The sequence below is a fragment of the Chiloscyllium plagiosum genome, chromosome 1 (genome assembly GCF_004010195.1).
Source record: "Chiloscyllium plagiosum isolate BGI_BamShark_2017 chromosome 1, ASM401019v2, whole genome shotgun sequence".
NCBI classification, from domain to species: domain Eukaryota; kingdom Metazoa; phylum Chordata; class Chondrichthyes; order Orectolobiformes; family Hemiscylliidae; genus Chiloscyllium; species Chiloscyllium plagiosum.
The window spans coordinates 52,214,223-52,233,528 of record NC_057710.1 but is presented as its reverse complement, the minus strand read 5'-3'; positions in this window follow the sequence as shown (position 1 = coordinate 52,233,528).

Below are 19,306 nucleotides of genomic sequence, written 5' to 3'. Positions count from 1 at the left end.
TGGACAGGTGATGTGCTGTAGCTGTATGATATGGGAGTTGGCTGATTCCATTGTGAACGGCAGGGACCACATCTGCAGCAAGTGTTGGTTGCTGGAAGAACTCCGGATCAGATTTGATGATGTGGAATTTGAGCTTCAAACACTGCGGCACATCCAGGAGACATGATTTGGAGATGCCGGTGTTGGACTGGGGTGTACAAAGTTAAAAATCATGCAACACCAGGTTATAGTCCAACAGTTTAATTAACTTTCAGAGCACTACTCCTTCATCAGGAGCTCTACAACCACCTGATGAAACAGCAGCGCTCCGAAAGCTAGTGCTTCCAATTAAATCTGTTGGACTACAACGTGGTGTTGTGTGATTTTTAACATCTGGTAGAGAGAGAGTTACCTAGATGCTTTGTTTCAGGAGGCATTCACACCCGGTAGATGAAGTAATTCAAATTCAGTTAGTGATCAGGGACAACAGGGTGTGTCTGTAAGAGAGGCAGGTAGGGGAATCCTGAGTTCAGGAGTGGAGGAGCCTCAGCCCTTGACCTTGTCCAACAGGTATGAGATTCTTGCTCCCTGTATGGATGAGGAAAAGGGCTGTGGACAGGATGAGCCAGCTGACCATGGCACCATGATGCAGAATGTTATTCTTGAGGGGAAGCAAAAAGACAAGTAGTTGTTATTGGGAATTCTATAGGAAGACAGATAGTATCCTTTGCAAGTCGGATCGGGAGTTCCACTTGGTATGTTGCTTGCCCGGTGCCAGGATGCAGGACATCTCTGACCGGCTTGAAAGGATATTGGATTGGGAGGGGGAGGATCCAGTTATTGTGGTACACATTGGCACTAACAACATAGGCAAGGCTAGAAAGGAGGACCTGTTTGGGGAGTATCAAGCAGTAGGAAGGAAATTGAAGAACAGGTCCTCAAGGGTCATGATCTCTGGATTACTGCCCACGTGTTAATTGGCATAAGGGTAGGAAAATTAGGGAAGTAAACATGTGGCTAAGAGATTGGTGTGGGAAAGAGGGATTCTATTTCATGGGACATTGGCATCAGTTTTGGAACTGGAGGGGTCTGTACCAATGGGGTGGTCTCCACCTGAACTGATGTGGAACCAGTGTTCTGGTGAAAAGGATAAGTAGGGTTGTCACTAGAAAGATAAGCAGCAGATTAGCATGTGTGCAGGGTTTAAGTTTGAGGCAGGCTAGGAATGAAGCAAAAAGGAAGGATAACTTAGGACATATTACTAGTGACGTTGGAAATCATGAGGATAAGAAAATGAGCATTAAGGCGCTTTATCTAAATGCTCATACTAGTAACAAAGCAGATGAATTAACAGCACAAATCATTGTGCATGATGATGATGTGGTAGGCATCACAGAGATGTGGTTACAAGGGGTTCAGGACTGGCAGTTAAACATTCACGGATTTACGACTTATCGTAAAGACAGGGAGACAGGCAGACGGGGTGGGGTTGCCTTTTAGTTAAGAATGACATTAAATCTAATGACTTGGGGTGATGATGTGGAGTGTGTGTGGGTGGAGTTGAGGAACTATAAAGGCAATAAAACCATAATGGGAATTATGTGCAGACCTCCCAGCAGTGGACAGGACCAGGGATGCAAGATGTACCATGAAATAAAGAGGGCATGTCAGAAAGGCAAAGTCACAGTGATCATGGGGGACTTCAATGTGCAGGTGGATTGGGTTTTCATGGAATGCTTACAGGATGGCTTTTGAAACAGCTTGTAATGGAGCCCACAAGGGAGCAGGCTGTTCTGGACTTAGTGCTATGTAATGAGCCAGACTTTAAAAAAGACCTTAAAGTAAGGGAACACTTCAGTGGTAGTGATCATAATATGGTAAAAACAATGACTGCAGATACTGGAAACCAGATTCTGGATTAGTGGTGTTGGAAGAGCACAGCAGTTCAGGCAGCATCCAAGGAGCTTCGAAATCGACGTTTCGGGCAAAAGCCCTTAAAGAGTTCAGTCTGCAGTTTGAAAGAGAGAAGGCAAAATCGGATGTAATGGTGTTACAGTTAAATTAAGGTAATTACACTGGCATGAGAGAGGAACTGACAAAAATCGACTGGAAGCAAAGCCTAGTGGGGAAAAAAATTGAGCAACAATGGCAGGAGTTTCTGGGTGTAGTTGAGGACACAGTACAGAGGATCATCCCAAAGAAAAGAAAGATTATCTGGGGAGGGGGGTGGAGTGATTAGATATCTATGGCTGACAAAGGAAGGAGAAGTACCAAAGCAAAAGAGAGAGCCTATAAAGTGATCAAGAGCACTGGGAAATCAGAAGATCGGGAAGACTACAAAAACAAACAGAGGGTAACAATGAAAGAAATAAGGAAGGAGAGGATCAAAAATGAAGGTAAGCTAGCCAGTAATATTATAAATGATAATAAAAGTTTCTTTTAATACATAAGAAACAAACGAGAGGCAAAAGTAGAGATTGGGCTGCTCCAAATTGACGCAGGAAGGCTAGTAATGGGAGATAAGGAAATAGCTAAAGAACTTAATAAGTACTTTGCATCAGTCTTCACAGTGGAAGACAGGAGTAATAGACCAACAATTAAGGAGAGTCAGGGAGCAGAGTTGAGTCTGGTAGCCATTACAAAAGAGAAAGTACTAGAAACGCTAAAAGGTCTAAAAATCGATAAATCGTTTGGCCCCAATGAGCTACATCCTACAGTTCTGAGAGAGATGGCTGAGGAAATAGTATAGGCGTTAAACTGTGATGTTTCAAAAATCACTGGAGTCAGGGAAAGTCCCAGATGATTGGAAAATCGCTGTTGTAACCCCCCTGTTCAAGAAAGAATAAAGATAAAAGATGGAAAATTATAGGCCAATTAGCCTAACCGCAGTCATAGATAAAATTCTAGAATCCATTGTTAAAGATTACATTTCTAAATTCTTGAAAGTGCAGGGTCAGATTAGAACAAGTCAGCATGGATTTAGTAAGGGGAGGTCATGCTTGACAAACCTGTTAGAATTCTTTGAAGAGATAACAAGTAGGTTAGATCAGGGAAACCCAGTGGATGTCATCTATCTAGACTTCTAAAAGGCTTTTGATAAGCTACCTCATGGGAGGCTGCTGAGTAAGATGGGAGCCCATGGTGTTCAAGGTGAGCTACTGACATAGATTGAGGATTGGCTGTCTGACAGAAGGCAGAGAGTTTGGATAAAAGGTTCTTTTTCAGAATGGCAGCCGGTGACAAGTGGGGTCCCGCAGGGTTCAGTGTTATAACTGCAGTCGTTCACTTTATATAGTAATCATCTGGATGAAGGGACTGGGGGCATTCTGGTGAAGTTCAGCAATGATAGGAAGTTAGGTGGACAGGCAGGTAGTACTGAGGAGGTGGGGAGGCTGCAGAAAGATTTTGACAGTTTAAGAGAGTGGTCCAGGAAATGGCTGACGAAATTCCATGTAGGCAAGTGCGAGGTCTTGCACTTTGGAAAAAAGAACACAGGCATTTTTTTAAATGGTGAGAAAACTCATAAAGCCAAAGTACAAAGGGGTATGAGAGTGCTAGTCCACGATTCTCTAAAGGTTGATTTGCGGGTTGAGTCCATGATTAAGAAAGTAAATGTAATTTATATTAATTTGAGATAAATATTATTTATCTCAAGAGGGTTGGAATATAAAAACAGCAATGTGTTTCTGATACTTTATAAAGCTCTACTTAGGCCCCATTTAGAATACTGTGTCCAATTTTGGGCCCACACCTCAGGAGCGTATCCAGCGGTGATTCACACAGTTGATGTCTGGAATGGTAGGCCTAACATATGATGATCAGCTGAGGATCCTGGGATTGTATTCGTTAGTGTTTAGAAGGTTGAGGGAAGATCTAATAGAAACTTACAAGACAATGCATCATTTACAAAGAGTGGATGCTGAGAAGTTGTTTTCATTAGGTGACGAGACTAGGACTCATGGGCACAGTCTTAGAATTAGAGGGGCTGAACTTAGAATGGAAATGAGGAGACATTTCTTCAGCCAGAGAGTGGTGGGCCTGTGGAATTCATTGCCACAGAGCACAGTGATGCCGGGACATTGGGTGTCTGCAAGGCAGAGATTGATAAATTCTTGATCTCACAAGGAATTAAGGGCTACAGGGAGAGTGCAGGTCAGCCCATCAGCCATGATTAAATGGCGGAGTGAACTCGATGGGCTGAATGGCCTTGCTGCCATTCCTATTATCTTATAAAGTTTTAAAGTGATACATAGCTGAGTCTTTGAATGTAGCAAGTTCAGAAGGCAATTAAAAAGACATATAGGATTGTGGCCTTATAAGTGGAGGAATAAAGTACAAAATGAAGAAGTCACGCTAAACCTTTGTCACCACATCTCAGATGAAGCATTGGCAAGAATGTTACCAACCACTTGCACTAGGGGCTGGGAGCCGAAAGTGAGTAAAAGTGTCAATGAAGGATGGGAGGTGTATAATGGAAGCTTCACATTTCACTCTCTCTCTTAGCGCAGTGGCCTGCCAAGAAAGGCTGAACAAAGTGCTGCCTCTCCAAATTAAAAGCAGTCCTACAGGATGCTTAACCATTCCCGAGTAACCTGGCAGTCTACTCGCATCCTGAAATATTGAAGGCTACCTGATGGTGGAAGTGTCCGAAGGACACAACTCCGTATTTTTTGCAAACTGCTGCCTATCATAAGGGGCTTATAAAGTGTAAAAGCAGGGTCACCCAAAAAGGTAAGCTTACAATCTGATGGATCAAAAAGCATTTATCAGCAATCGAAAATTCTCAAAGAAATCAAAAATAATCAGATTTGTATATTCTTTGCACTAAACAGGCCAATATAGCTAGTAGAATGTTCCATAATTAATCCAAGTCCAAACCCATCTCATTCAACCTGAAAGCAGTTTTCAATTCAGTTCTATCTGGCTCATTTAATTTGAAATGCATTGCTCTATCAGGCTTCCTTAGATATATTCCCAGGCAATGTCCTGATCATCATCCTCAGCTTCATCTTTACAAGGTTGCTATTAATCTTCCATTTAATGCACTCTCAGGATACACCTCCTCCCTTTCTCTGTTTCTATGAAAGCAACAGCATGCCACAATGATGCAGCAGCATACCCTTTCTGGATGATATTGAAAGGACCCACCAGACCAGTCCAGGAATTGAAACCTCACCTGAAGGAGGCCAATGGTCTATTCCAGTATGGACCTGTTGGAAGCATGAACTGCAATTTATCGCCATTCGGCATCAGTTCTGAGGGTTTTGCAAAGGTGATATCAGCCTATTAAGAAGGGTATAGCCCTTGTCCCAAGCCCAAGAAACTTGCAAGGAATCTGTAAGTTCTCTAGTACATATACTTCATAGCAGCTCCAAAGAAATCTAGCACACACTTCCAACATTTGATGTTAGTTCTCACATATAATTTGAACATTAATGGAGTGAAAGTTTTTTTAAAACAAATTTTGCAGATTTGTGACAGGATACTGTCAAAACAATATGGGTGCAGTCTATGTTGGCCTGCACTTCAAGGAAGCCAGTCAGAATGGAGAATCCCACTGCCTAAGCTGCTTGACTCTCCTTGTCACTGGTGAAAGGTATGAACAGTTATGATTTGGTGAAAATGGTATCAGTTCCATCTTGGATGTATCTGTGGGTTGAGGAATGGGAAATGCCACAAAGCACCCCAGTTGTTCCTCGAATCAAACTGTTAGCACAAAGATTCAAAGCAGCTGGAATCTTGATGACACTCAGCCCTTCTGCGTACAAGTCCTGCTACAGCAGATCACACAGTTTGGTGATGATGGCCCAGAACATCCTCAGTGTTGGCCTTGATCAGCCCAGTTGGCTGAAAGGCTGAACTGTGTTAGAGAGGGAAGCCAACAGCATGCGTTCAATTCCGATACCAGTAGATGTCCCTGTCTTCCTGACCTCACGCCTCACCTGAGGTATGGTGACTGTCAGATTAAACCACCACCAGTCACCTTTCTCTGTGGGACAATGACAATTATCATCACCTGATTGCCTTTTCTAAAGAACAATAGGTCTGTAGATAAGGGAGTCTTATTATTCTCCTCTGATTCCTTAAGGAGATTTTCAAAAGTAGTGAACATTGCCAGGCACAAGTACATATTAAAAGAATTGTTCACACAGTGCCCACAGTTGCCTATTATTCACTGGCATTTTATGGTTTCTGCTTTTTGGTAAATATTTGGAAATTTACACTCCATTATTCCCAATATTTTTGAAGCTGATGTCTTTCTCCAGAGGTACCCAGTATCACAGATGTCAGTCTTCATCCATTTCAATTCAGTCTACAGGACATCAGCTGATGGCACCAGATATTGCAAAGGCTCTAACAACATTCTGGCATTAGGACTGAAAACCTGTGCTCCAGGAGTTGCTGCTCACCTCGCTGAGCTCTACCAGCGCTGTTACAATACTGACATCCAGCCGACAATGTGGAAAACTGCCCAGGTATGCCTTGTACACAAAAAGCAGGATAAATCTAACCCGGTCAATTACCGCCTTAACAATTTAGTCTCAATCATTAGTTAAATGATGGAAGGTGTCATCAACAGTGGCTATCAAGGAGGGCCTGCTCAGTAATAACCTACTCAGTGTTTGGGTTCCGCCAAGGCCACTCAGCTCCTGACCTCATTTGAGCCATTACGAAGGTGAAGTGAGAGTGATAGTCCTTGACATCAAGGCCACATTTGACCGAATATGGCATCAAGGAGCTCGAGCAAATCACAAATCAATGGGTATCAGGAGACAAACTCTCCGTTGGTTGGATTCTTACCTGGTGCATAAGAGGATGGTCATGGTTGTTGGAAGTCAGTCATCTCACCTCCAGGACATCTCTGCAGGAGTTCCTTAGCGTAATATCCTAGGTCCATACATCTTCAGCTACTTCATTAATGACCTTCCTTCCAGCACAAGGCCAGAAGTGGGAATGTTCATCGATGATTGCACAATGTTCAGCATCTTTCGTGACTCCTCAGACACTAAAGTCCATGTTCAACTGCAACAAGATCTGGACAATAACCAAGCTTGAGCTGATAAGTGAAAAGGAACATTTTCCAGGCAATGACCATCTCCAGTAAGAGACAATCTAAACATCACACCTTGACATTCAATGATATTACTGAATCTCTCAATATCAACATCACTGAGGTTATCATTGACTAGAAATTCAAATGGACTTGCCAGATAAATACAGTGGAGACAAGATCAAGTCAGGTGCTAGGAATATTGCAAAGAGTAACTCATCTCCTCACTCCCCAAAGTCTGTTCACCATCTACAAGTCACAGTCAGGAGTGTGATAGAATATGCTCCATTTGCCTGGATAGATGCAGATTCAACAACACCATCAAGCCTGACACCATCAAGGACAAAGCAGTCCGCTGGACTGGCACTACTTCCACAGCATCCTCTGTCTCCATCACCAATGGTGAGTAACAGAAATGTGTACTATCTGTATGATACACTGTGTAAATTCATCCAAGATCCTTAGACAGCACCTTCTAAATCCATCTAGAAGGACAAAATCAGCATAAAAATGGGAACACCACCAATTGCATATTCCCCTCCAGGTCACAAACCATCCTGACTTGGAAATATATCCTTCAGTGTTGCTGGATCAAAATCCTGAAACTTCCTTGCTAATGATACTATGGGTTTACCGACAGCATATGGATTGCAGCAGTTAAAGAAGGGAGCTCACCATGAACTTCTCAAGTGCAACTAGGGTTGGCAATAAATGTTAATCCTGCCAGCCATGCCTACATTTCATGAAAAAAAAATTAGAAGTGGGAAAAACTGACTGGATAGAGCAAAATATGTTGCCTCCAATGTACAACAGCAAATAAGAGCTTCAATATGACATCAGAGGAGATAGGAGAGTAAAGTGTTGGCAATGGAACAAAATGAATAGATTATACTTGACATAGACCTGTTTGCAATTAGGAACTGACAACAATAACCAGTGCTATGTACTTATTAATAGTGACACAATGCTAGAAAAGTGAATGCTTTAAAAGTAAGTCTACACTCTAAGATGTCTTTACATTGATTTATTTACCTAGTTAAGCATAGAATTACTAATAAATTCATTGGCATTGTATTAGTATTGTATCATTTACACACAGAACCTTTTTGTACAAATGAACAATGCTGTCCCAACTATTTCAGAAATCTTAACAAAAGTAAATATAGAAAGCTCAAAATTAATTAGCTTCCATGATCTATTCCACAGGAAGTTGGAGTTCAGAGTTTATGTTTTCAGCTTATTCTCTTTTGGTTTTCACTTCAACACTGCCTCTCGCTGGCCACATATATCTGTCACACTATTCTCAGAGTTGGTTGGTTTACAGTGTCAGTATTGAGTAGATTATTATCCTTTGTTTTTTGAACTTAAATTTTCACCTGCTTCTCCTTTGTTCTATTAAGGGTCTGTTTTCCTTCACATAGCTTTTTGTATAAATATCTGTCACAAATGTGGTACTCAAACAGATAGCAAAGCTTTTAGGCTAGATTATGGACATTCCATAAAGAGTGTTTATAACTTGTTTTTTATTTACACTTGCACAGACAGGCTTATTTTATACAGAGAAGCTTCACCATAATTCATGTGCAATGTTACAACAGCCTTTACTTGACCTTTTAATCATGTTTTTGCCAGAACAAAGAGTTGATATAGATAGGCTTGAGTTGAAGTTGGCTCATTTTTCCAAACCATCTGTGCTTCAAGTCCAGACTAAATGTCTACTAATGGCCCCTTCTTCTATAATCCATTTATTTTTCTGTGGAAAACAAATGGTGTTATTGGAGCCCTGCACCACAGCTGTGAACCGTTCTGCTGGAACGCTGGCCAAGTTCGTGCAGACAGGATGGTCTCTATCCATACTAGAGTGGCAGAACTGCTGATGTTGCCTCATTTGATCCCTGCTTTTTTATTTATCTATAAATTTAACATGTCCCTGAGGGGACGTCTTGACTTGAAGTTTCCTTTGTTGAGTGAATGGGCTGCTTTCAGCTCCCTTGCTGAATGCCAATCAAGCAGCAAGCTAAATGAAATACGACTTGCACTGAGCTCTATAGTACATTTTAAAGCTTGCACATTGTCAGTTGAAGTTGCAAGGTAAATCAATTTTTCTGTAATGTTTTGACCTTTCTGTGTGTCATTTACTGGGCAGGGTACCAGCAGATATTGTCAGGCTTCTGCCTTTGCAGTGTGGGTACTGATCAGCAGGTTAGAGGAAATGTAGGATTCTGGGCGTACTGCCAGCTCCAGTATAATTATTAGCAACAAGAATGATGGGCATGAACTCTGAAACTCAATTTTTCTTAAATAAATTGACCCTGGCTATTAAAACTCCTTCACAGTGATATGTTTGCCAGGAATCCGAGTGAAATCCTGCATGAATAACACAGGACACTGTTCACAAGCCTTACAGTAATCCTTACACACATATAAGTCCCATAAGTAAATATCTGCATTAATACTCCATGCAGAAAATGGACTTTGTCTGGATGGTTAGGCACAGTAATAATTTTTTGGTTAATTTTATTATTTTTAATTAATAATTATGCATTACCCTTATAAAAATGCACATCAACGTTTAACTCACTACAAAATATGTCAATAGCTTTCCTGTTGTTTATTAAAAATGCATTGTGCTACTTTATTCAAATTTATTTCAACTAGATAAATGACAAGTGCTGTTTTGTAAGAAAATTATTATTCCTCATCAAAGTATTTGACAGCAAATTGATAAAGCAGACTTTGTTCCAGAACTTCCATAGTCACAAGATACAATACTGTTTATAATCAGATATGAATTTAAAAGAGTGATTTTATTTCCATAAAGCATCATGAAGCTCCAAAAATTGTGAAATTAATGTTCATTTACATCAATCCTATCCCTCTATTTTAAGAAGTAGGGATTTAATTTTATATTTATCCATCCTTTTTCAACAATGTAGGCGGTAGAGTGGCAGAGTGGTTAGCACTGCTGCTTCACAGCGCTGGAGACCCGGGTTCAATTCCCGCCTCAGGTGACTGTCTGTGTGGAGTTTGCACATTCTCCCCGTGTCTGTGTGGGTTTCCTCCGGGTGCTCCGGTTTCCTCCCACAGTCCAAAGATGTGCAGGTCAGTTGAATTGGCCATGCTAAAATGCCTGTAGTGTTAGGTGTATGGGTCTGGGTGGGTTGTGCTTTGGCGGGTCGGTGTGGACTTGTTGGGCCGAAGGGCCTGTTTCCACACTGTAAGTAATCTAATGTTGACTCATTTTGGAATATGGCACATTAGGTAACAGCAACTCTCCTGTGCTTCATTCAAATGTTGTTCTACAATATTCTAAGAAAGACTACAACACCAATTATCTTTTGTCTTTTTCCTTCTTCTTCCCATCTTATTAACAGAGCTGATGAATGCAATACTCTTGTCTTACTTGATCGGAACATATAAACAGGAGTAAGCTTTTCAGTCCCTCAAACCTACCCTGCCATTCAATGAGATCATGGTTCAGCTGTGGCCTAACTCCATTTACCTGCCTTTGGTCCATATCCCTTAATACTCTTGCTTAACAAAAAAAATTGTCCATCTCTGATTTAAAACTAATAACTGATCCAGTATTCATTGCTATTTGTGGAAGAGAGACCAAGTCTGGAAATGAGTGGAGGAAAACGAAGTAACGTTAAGTGGCTGAGAGCCATGAAAACAGACACAGGTTTCAAGACTTGGGAATGAGCAAAGTCAAGGCCTCCACATTTTATGTCCGTCTGCTGTCAATCTGAGAAAGGGAAACTTGGCATCCAGCTGGACCCTAAAGGTTGTACTCAGGCCCTCTTTAGACCTTGTACTGTATCATTTGATACAAAGTGGCTGACTATTAAACAGTCTTCTGCAACACTCTTGGTCTATTTGCCTTGGTACCAACATGGCCAATAGCAACAATATAAGAGTGGAAGTAGCCACTCAGTCCTTTGAATCTGCTCTGCTTTTCAAGATCATAATTGATCATTGACCTCAAGGCCATTCCCATGCTGTCCCTTGATGTCATTATTATTCAATGCCCTTTGAGCAAAGAAATTCCTTCTCATCTTGATCTTTATTCTGAGACTCTTTTCTTTGGTCTACATCTCCTCACAAAGAAAACTTCCCTTTTGCATCTGTCTAGATCATTAAGAATGTTCTAAGTTGCAATGAAGTCACCACTCATTCTTCTAATGAGGGTGAGCATTCAAGGATGAGAAAGGACTATTTATCCTATTTGTGATTCACCCCTCCCCCATATCTCCCATACCTCTCAGACCAATAATTCAGGGTTAGGTCATATTCTAATTGAGTACATCAATAACATAAAGGTGGATTGTATGAGGTGGGGTCTGGCAAACAGCTTTCAGTCTGACCTACATGATGTAAACTTTCCATGTGTTGGAAATAAATGAGTGCAGAGTGTTTTCACACAAGGTACAAAAGTACATTATAAAAGCCGGGCTTAAATGTAAATGAATAAAAATAGCTCTTAGTACTAAATACAATGCTTTTCAGATAGCACTGACAGTTTTCCACACCAACATAAAATGGAAGGATAATACTTCTGAGTCTTTGAGAGTTGTGGCTGATATTCCTCCAGCACATTGCCCATAATTAGATGGTTGGTTTGGTTATCATGTGAATATCTATCTCATAGAGTGCTCAGGATTTTGAGATTAAAAGACAAGTGTATCAAAAATTGAAGAAATGAATACCCTTCTCAGCTTATTCTTCAATGTTATTTCAAGTCTTCTCAGTTCTTGGCAGTGTGAAGCCAAGAAGGCAAATGTCAGCTTATATACTATAATGGTTTTTCACTTAGAATAAGTCCAAGTGATTTGTAATATGTAAGTTCCTCATGCTATTAATATTTCAGTATTATAACCTTGTGCTGCATTAGGAAATGTTTTAAAACCTCCTATGCCAGACTGACAGTTTTATTTAATTACTTTTTCCACAATATATCCACGTCCACAAGGACTAAAGTGTTCTATTTTCCTTTTGATTTTGGGGTATAAATTATATGTTTGGATCTGATTACATGAAATGTATCAATATAATATCAATTATATTTTGCTCTTTACTGGGCAGACATACAGCTTTGATTTCAAATTGTGTCTAAAATTGCTTTAAAGAAATCCCTGTGTTTCACATGAACATCAATGATACTTAAACTTTCAGCAGATAATGAAGAAGTTTGTTAATGGGGCTCAAAAGGTCTCCCTGTTCTAAAAGACACAATTTAACAGTACTTGAAGTAGCCAGACATGCTGAAGGACATATTGGGAATCATTATTATTTTCAATTTTTAAAAAAATGATTAGTCTTAAAAAGACCCAAACGACTAGAGCTTCAACCAATATATTTCTCACAGCTGTGACTGACAGACTGACACACTTTTGCTCAAAAACTAATTGCAATGTACCAGTAAATATGACAACATGGATTTACATTCTCATTATGATTAGTTCCTATCTGTTTTCATATACACATTTCTCACAGCTCTCTCTGTGACTGACAGACTGACACATTTTTGCTCAAAAATTAATTGCAACATACCAGTAAATGTGACAACATGGATCTACATTCTCATAATGATTAGTTCCTACCTGTTTACATATAAATAACAACATAACATCCCTTAGTTCCTAAGAACGATCACTGAAGTTGAAATGCTAACTTCGTTCCTCTCTCCGCAGATGCTGCTAGATCTCTTAAGTTTCTCCAACTTACTCTTAAGTTTTGTTTTGATTTCAGATCTCAATACCTTTTATTGCTTTAAAAAAAACTTATTATACAAACTGTTCCAGTCGGTGACTTTTTGTAACATAATAGCTAGTTTAAAAAGAATAGCCATTGATCTTTTTAGTCAACTGGACACATTTAGATTCTTTGCAAGTTTGTACCGGGTCAATCTGTCTTCATCATTGCATGTTTAGCTAAGAGCTGAGACCAATAATAGTTTAGGTAATGGTAATGAATTTAGCAGGAATTCCATTTTGACAAGTGAAGTGAATGGCTGACTTTGATTAAATGGCATACTTGAGAGGTCATAATCCGTTGTTATTTTGTGTTTCTTCTGGCGACATCTCAATGTTTATTTGGACAAGGTCAAGAGGTGTGAAGTGTTTGAAGACTTTGTTAATGATACTTTATTAGTCTGTCTGATTGACATTTTTATATGGACTGAGGAACAATGTTCTTGTTTCAATGTATAAGCGATAATTTTCTTTTTGAATTTGAATTTGAATTTGAATTTGAATTTCAAGCCAAACAGCAAAGATGGGACTAAAATGATTCTTAGATGCTAAGCTTACGAAGTGCAAAAGCAGCAAAGAAACTTCATTATGGACATGCGAGTTACGTAGTTAGTTCCAATAAACAATATCACTAACACAGTAACTCTGATTTTTTCCACAGATGCTGCTAGACCTGCTGAGATTTTCCAGCAATTTCTGTTTTGTCACCAACACATTTCCTGAGGACATCCTGCTGGATGATTGATGCTTAGCACCCAACTTGATCCTACAAGTCTGTCCTGGGAAAACAGTGCTGAAGTTATCTCAACAACGGGAATCAATATATTCTACCAAGGTAAGGAATCTTTGACTCCAAATCTGATCTTTCTGTGATGGGATGAATGAATGTCGCCTAGGGATATTTGGTTGTAATAATGGTCTCCTCCATATATTAACTAGATTACATGATAGTGGTTATCCTATGTCATTGTAGTAATATCCTAAATTCCAGGCTTTCTTAATAATATCAGCGCTCTTGTATGCAGCATTGTGGTTGGAACATAACTAGAATATAGAAGCTTCTTGAAACACTGTCTTGTTTAAAATGTCTCCCTGTTTACTATGGAGATTGACTTCCTAGCAGTACAAAATATAGGTAGCTTGACATTTGAATGTAAGACCGCTTACAAAGTTTTGGTGTAAGGTATTCCATGGCAAGATTATAGTGTTGCAGTGAGCAAATTCCATGGTGTTATACCCCACCCCAAACAACCACACCAAATCCCCCCCACCAGCTCTGACCTGGGGTGAATTATTGCATCCAATCACATGCTCACTTGCCCATGTGAGAGAGATGTTGCGAACTTTCTTTGCAAATTTTACAAGTGAGCAAGCCAGAGTTTAGATTTTACAGGAGCAAAGGCTCTGCCATTGCTTTTAAAGGAATCCAGCTGGACACCACCTCTCCCAATGCAAGCTCAGTGCTTCTCAACCTGTAGTGGTCACTCTGACAACAGAAGAGATACTGACAAAATATCTCAAAGCAGAGGGCTTTGTGCTTCAGAGAACATGGACTACAGACATTCTGGACTGGGTCACAGATTGATGCAACAGCCTTTAGGTCAATAGATCGCGAGAGACCATCACATCACATCCATCCAGCCTGCATATAGCATCATAGATTCATTAACATCTTTTAGAGAAGGAAATTGCCATTCTTACCTGGTCTGGCCTACTATGACTCCAGACCCACAGTAATGTTATTAACTCTAAACTGACATCTGGGCAATTAAGGATAGGCAGCAAATACTTTACCAGTTGGTGACACCTTCATCCCATGAATGAAAAAGAAGGTAAATCCTGTTGGACCCCACAAAATGAATGCTGAAAAGGAAAGTAGTGCAGGAAAGATGTTAATATGTTGGATGTCTTTCAAATATATTTTTTGCATGCCCTCAGCTGGTAGAGTGATACATTACTGCTCAGCATCTGAGTGCAGTGCAGTAGTATATGTGACACCCAGGACGTCCAATCACATGTCAATTGGTTCCCATTTCTTCATATTAATATGAATAGCATATTAATATGATGGACACTTATACTGAAGCATTTAGTTAAATAAAAATGAAGGCTACCTTTGTAAGGATGACTTACTTGCTCACTATCAGAAATGTTTGTTCCCAAACAATAAACAAAGGAAGTGTTGGCAATATGTGATAGCAGGCCCGAAACATCAGTTTTCTGTGTACCTCATGTTGTTCTAGGACCTGCAGAATTTTGCTCAAAGTTGTTAGAGTGAAAAAAAATGCTTTATATTAATTCTAGGATTATTGTCCATCCCTAATTGCCCTTGAGAAGTTAATAGTGAAATACCGAGAGAAAGTGAGGGCTGCAGATGCTGGAGATCAGAGCTGAAAATGTGTTGCTGGAAAAGCGCAGCAGGTCAGGCAGCATCCAAGGAACAGGAGAATCGACGTTTCGGGCATAAGCCCTTCTTCAGGAATGAGGAAAGTGTGTCCAGCAGGCTAAGATAAAAGGTAGGGAGGAGGGACTTGGGGGAGGGGCAGTTGGACTACGGGGTGGTTGGGTTGGTTGGTCCGGGTGTCCCAGAGGTGTTCTCTGAAATGTTCCGCAAGTAGGCAATAGTGAAATACCATCATGAACCTCTGCATTCCATGTCGTGTCAATACACCCACAGTGCTATTCGGAAGGAAGTTCCCAGATTTTGATTCAGTACATTTGAAGGAGCAACAACATATTTTCAAGCCAGAGTGATGAGTGGTTTGAAAGTAAATTTGCAGGCTGTACTGTTCACCAATATTCTCTCAAAACTCTGAAGCCACACAGTTCTGCAGTCATTGAGAGGTTCCATGCATGTTGATCAACATGCGATTCATAGGGTCATACAGCATTGAAACAGACCCTTTGGTCCAACTTGTCCACACTGATCATGTTCTCAAACCAGACTAGTCCCACTTGCCTGCATTTGGCCGATATCGCTCCGAATCTGTCTTATTCACATACTTATCCAAATGTCTTTTAAATGTCGTAAAATGTCAGAAGTCACACAAAACCAGGTTATAGCCTAACAGGTTTATTGGACATCACAAGCTTTCAGAGCGTTGCCGCTTCATCAGGTGAAGTGAAAGAGAAGCATACAGGCACAGAATTTCTGCACTGAGAGTTCAAGGGCAGAGAGATCAATAGATCATACAAATGGTGTGAGTGGAGTGTTGAATAATAAGTCTGTGCAGGTGATCAAAAGTGTCAGATGGTGTGACTAAAGTGTCAAGAGCTGAATAGCAAGCGAAGGGATGACCTATAATCTGACTAAATGAGGCAGAGAGATAATTACAACAGATTCAAAATAAGGTGGTGTTGGAGACAAACCAAATGATCCAATAACAAGAGCTGAATAGCAAGCGAAGGGATGACCTATAATCTGACTAAATGAGGCAGTGAGATAATTACAACAGATTCAAAATAAGGTGGTGTTGGAGACAAACCAAATGACCCAATAACATGATAAATATAAGAGTCACGTGCCAAAGATCTGTAACTGTACCTGTATCCATCACTTCCTCTGAAGTTCACTCCACACACGAACCGCTCTCTGTGCACCTCATATCCTTTTAAAACTTTCTCCTCTCACCTTAAAAATATGCCCCCTAGTTATGAACTCTCCTAACCTAGGGAAAAGACCTTCACTATTCACCTTATCTATGCCGCTCATGATTTTATAAACCTTTATAAAGTCACCCCTCAACCTCCTAGGCTCCAGTGAAAAAAGTCCCAGCCTTTCCAGCCTGTCTTGATATTCCAAACTTTCCATTCCTGGTGACATCCTCCTTGAGTTTTTCTCAACTCTCTCCAATTTAAGAATATTCTTCCTAAAGCAGGGTGACAAGAACTGTACACAGTACTCCAGAAGAGGCCTCACCAATGTGCTTACAATCTCAACATGACATCCCACCTCCTATATTCAATGGTCTGAGCAATGAAGTTAAGCATGCTCAACAACTTCTTAACCACCTTGCCTACAGGTGACACAAATTTCAGAGAATTGTGTACCTGAACCCTGAAGGTCTCTGTTCTTCAACACTACTCAGGGCTTTATCATTAATTATATAAGTCCTGTCCTTGTTTGTTTTACCAAAATGCAATACCTGGCATTTATCCAAATTGAACTTCATCTCCTAATCCTCAGTCCATTGATCCAATTGATCAAGATCTCTTTGCGATCTTAGATAACCTTCTTCACTGTCCACTGTGCCATAAATTCTTGTGTCATCCACAAGCTTACTAACCACGTCTCTTAAATTCTCATCCAAATCATTGATATAAATGACAAACAAAAGTGGACTCAATACAGATCCCACTGGCTACAGGCTTCCAGTCTGAAAAACAGCCCTTCACTAAAGCCCTTTGTCTCCTGCCATTAAGCCAGTTGGTAAGTTTGCCCTGATTCCCATGTGATCTAACTATACCGATAAGTCTACCATTTTGAATCTTGTCAAAGGCTTTACTAAAGTCCAAGTAAATAATGTCTACCACACTGCTGTCATCAATGTTTTTGGTTAATTCCTCAAAAAGACTCAATCAGATTTGTGAGACACGTTTTCCCTCACACAAAACCATGCTGGTTATTCTAAATCAGTCCATGCCTCTCTAAATATAAGTAAATCTTATCCTTCAGAATGATGTCCAACAACGTACCCACCAGTGATGTCAGACTCGTAAGTCTATAGTTCCCAGGTTTCTCATTACAGCCTTTTTTAAATAAAGGCACAACATTAGTGGGCAGCATGGTGACACAATGGTTAGCACTGCTGCCTCACAGTGCCAGAGACCTGGGTTCAATTCCCACCTCAGGCGACTAACTGTGTGGAGTTTGCACATTCTCCCCGTGTCTGCATGGGTTTCCTCCGGGTGCTCCAGTTTCCTCCCACAGTCCAAAAATGTGCAGGTTAGGTGTGTTGGCCATGCTAAATTGCCCATAGTGTTAGGGGCAGGGGTAAATGTAAGGGAGTAGGTTGTGCTTTGGAGGGTTGGTGTGGACTTGTTGGGCCGAAGGGCCTGTTTCCACACTGTAAATAATCTAATCTAATTAGGCACCCTCTAGTACCTCATCCATGCTTATAGGTGATGCAAATATTTATGCTAGAGGCCCTGCAATATCTTCCCTAACTTCCCATAATGTCCTGGGATTCTTTAGATCAGGTCCTAGATTTTCCATCTTTATGTCTTCAAAGCCCTTCAGCACTTATTCTTCTGTAATGTGAACTGTTTTCAAAACATCAATATTTATTTTCCCAAGTTGTCTAGCCTCCATTTCTTTCTCCACAGTAAAAAAACTGATGCAAAATATTCATTTAGTATCTCTCCATTCCACATGCAGAATGAGCCTCAGATATCTATGGAGCAGAAAGAAAGTATTTCAGGGAACGTTAGCATTCACATGCATCTGCTGTCCTTCCCATCCTGCATTGCAGAGCTTGCAGGTTTACAAAGTGCTGAGTAAGGAAGTGGGTGAGTTGTGAACGCAATTTGTGAATGGTACACACTGCTGCCACTGAACATCGTGGTGCAAGGAGTGAATGTTGAAAGTGTTAAATAGGATGCCAAAGAGGTAGTTAGTGTTGTCCTGCATGTGGTTGAGTGTTATTAGAGCTATACTTATCCAGGGAAGTAAGATTTAAGGGATCAAGCAGCAAGCAAGATCTGCTTTAAGCTGCATGGCATATTTCTCCACCCAGAAATCAGTGTTGGCACGCTAATTAGATTAGATTAGATTAGATTACCTACAGTGTGGAAACAGGCCCTTTGGCTCAACAAGCCCACACCAACCCTCCGAAGAGCAACCCACCCAGACCCATTCCCCTAACTAATGCATCTAACTCTACGAGCAATTTAGCATGGCCAAATCACCTAACCTGCAAATCTTTGGACTGTGGGAGGAAACCGGAGCACCCGGAGGAAATCCGCACAGGCACGGGGAGAATATACAAACTCCATCACAGCATTGACTTCCAGAATCATTGCTGTACACAGGCCTTGGAGACAGACGCCACCAGTAAGAAAAGTAAAAGGAATACCAGCAGTACATTACTTACTATAAAGTTGCTAGCCTCTGATCTGCTCTTCTAACTTCAATGCTTATTTCAGTTCAGGTTTTGATCAATGGTAATCAACTGTTTGTTGACTGCAGACATTGACCAGGCTTTCTTAAGTGTAGGTGTGGGCTGTTTCAGGATCAGAGGAGCCATGAATGGTACTGAACACTGTGCAATCTGATCCTGTTTGGATGAACATCATACCTCTGTGACCTTAACATGAAGGCAAGTTCATTGATGAACCATCTGAAAATGGTTGGGCCTTGGACAATATCCTGAGGAACTCTTGCAGAGATATCCTGGATCTTCAGCAACCACAACTATCTTTCTTTGTGCTAACAACTAGTGGAGAATTGTCCCTACTTCCACTGACTCAAGTTTTGATGGAACTCTTTGATGCCATACTTGGTCAAATACTGCCTTGAATCCAAGGA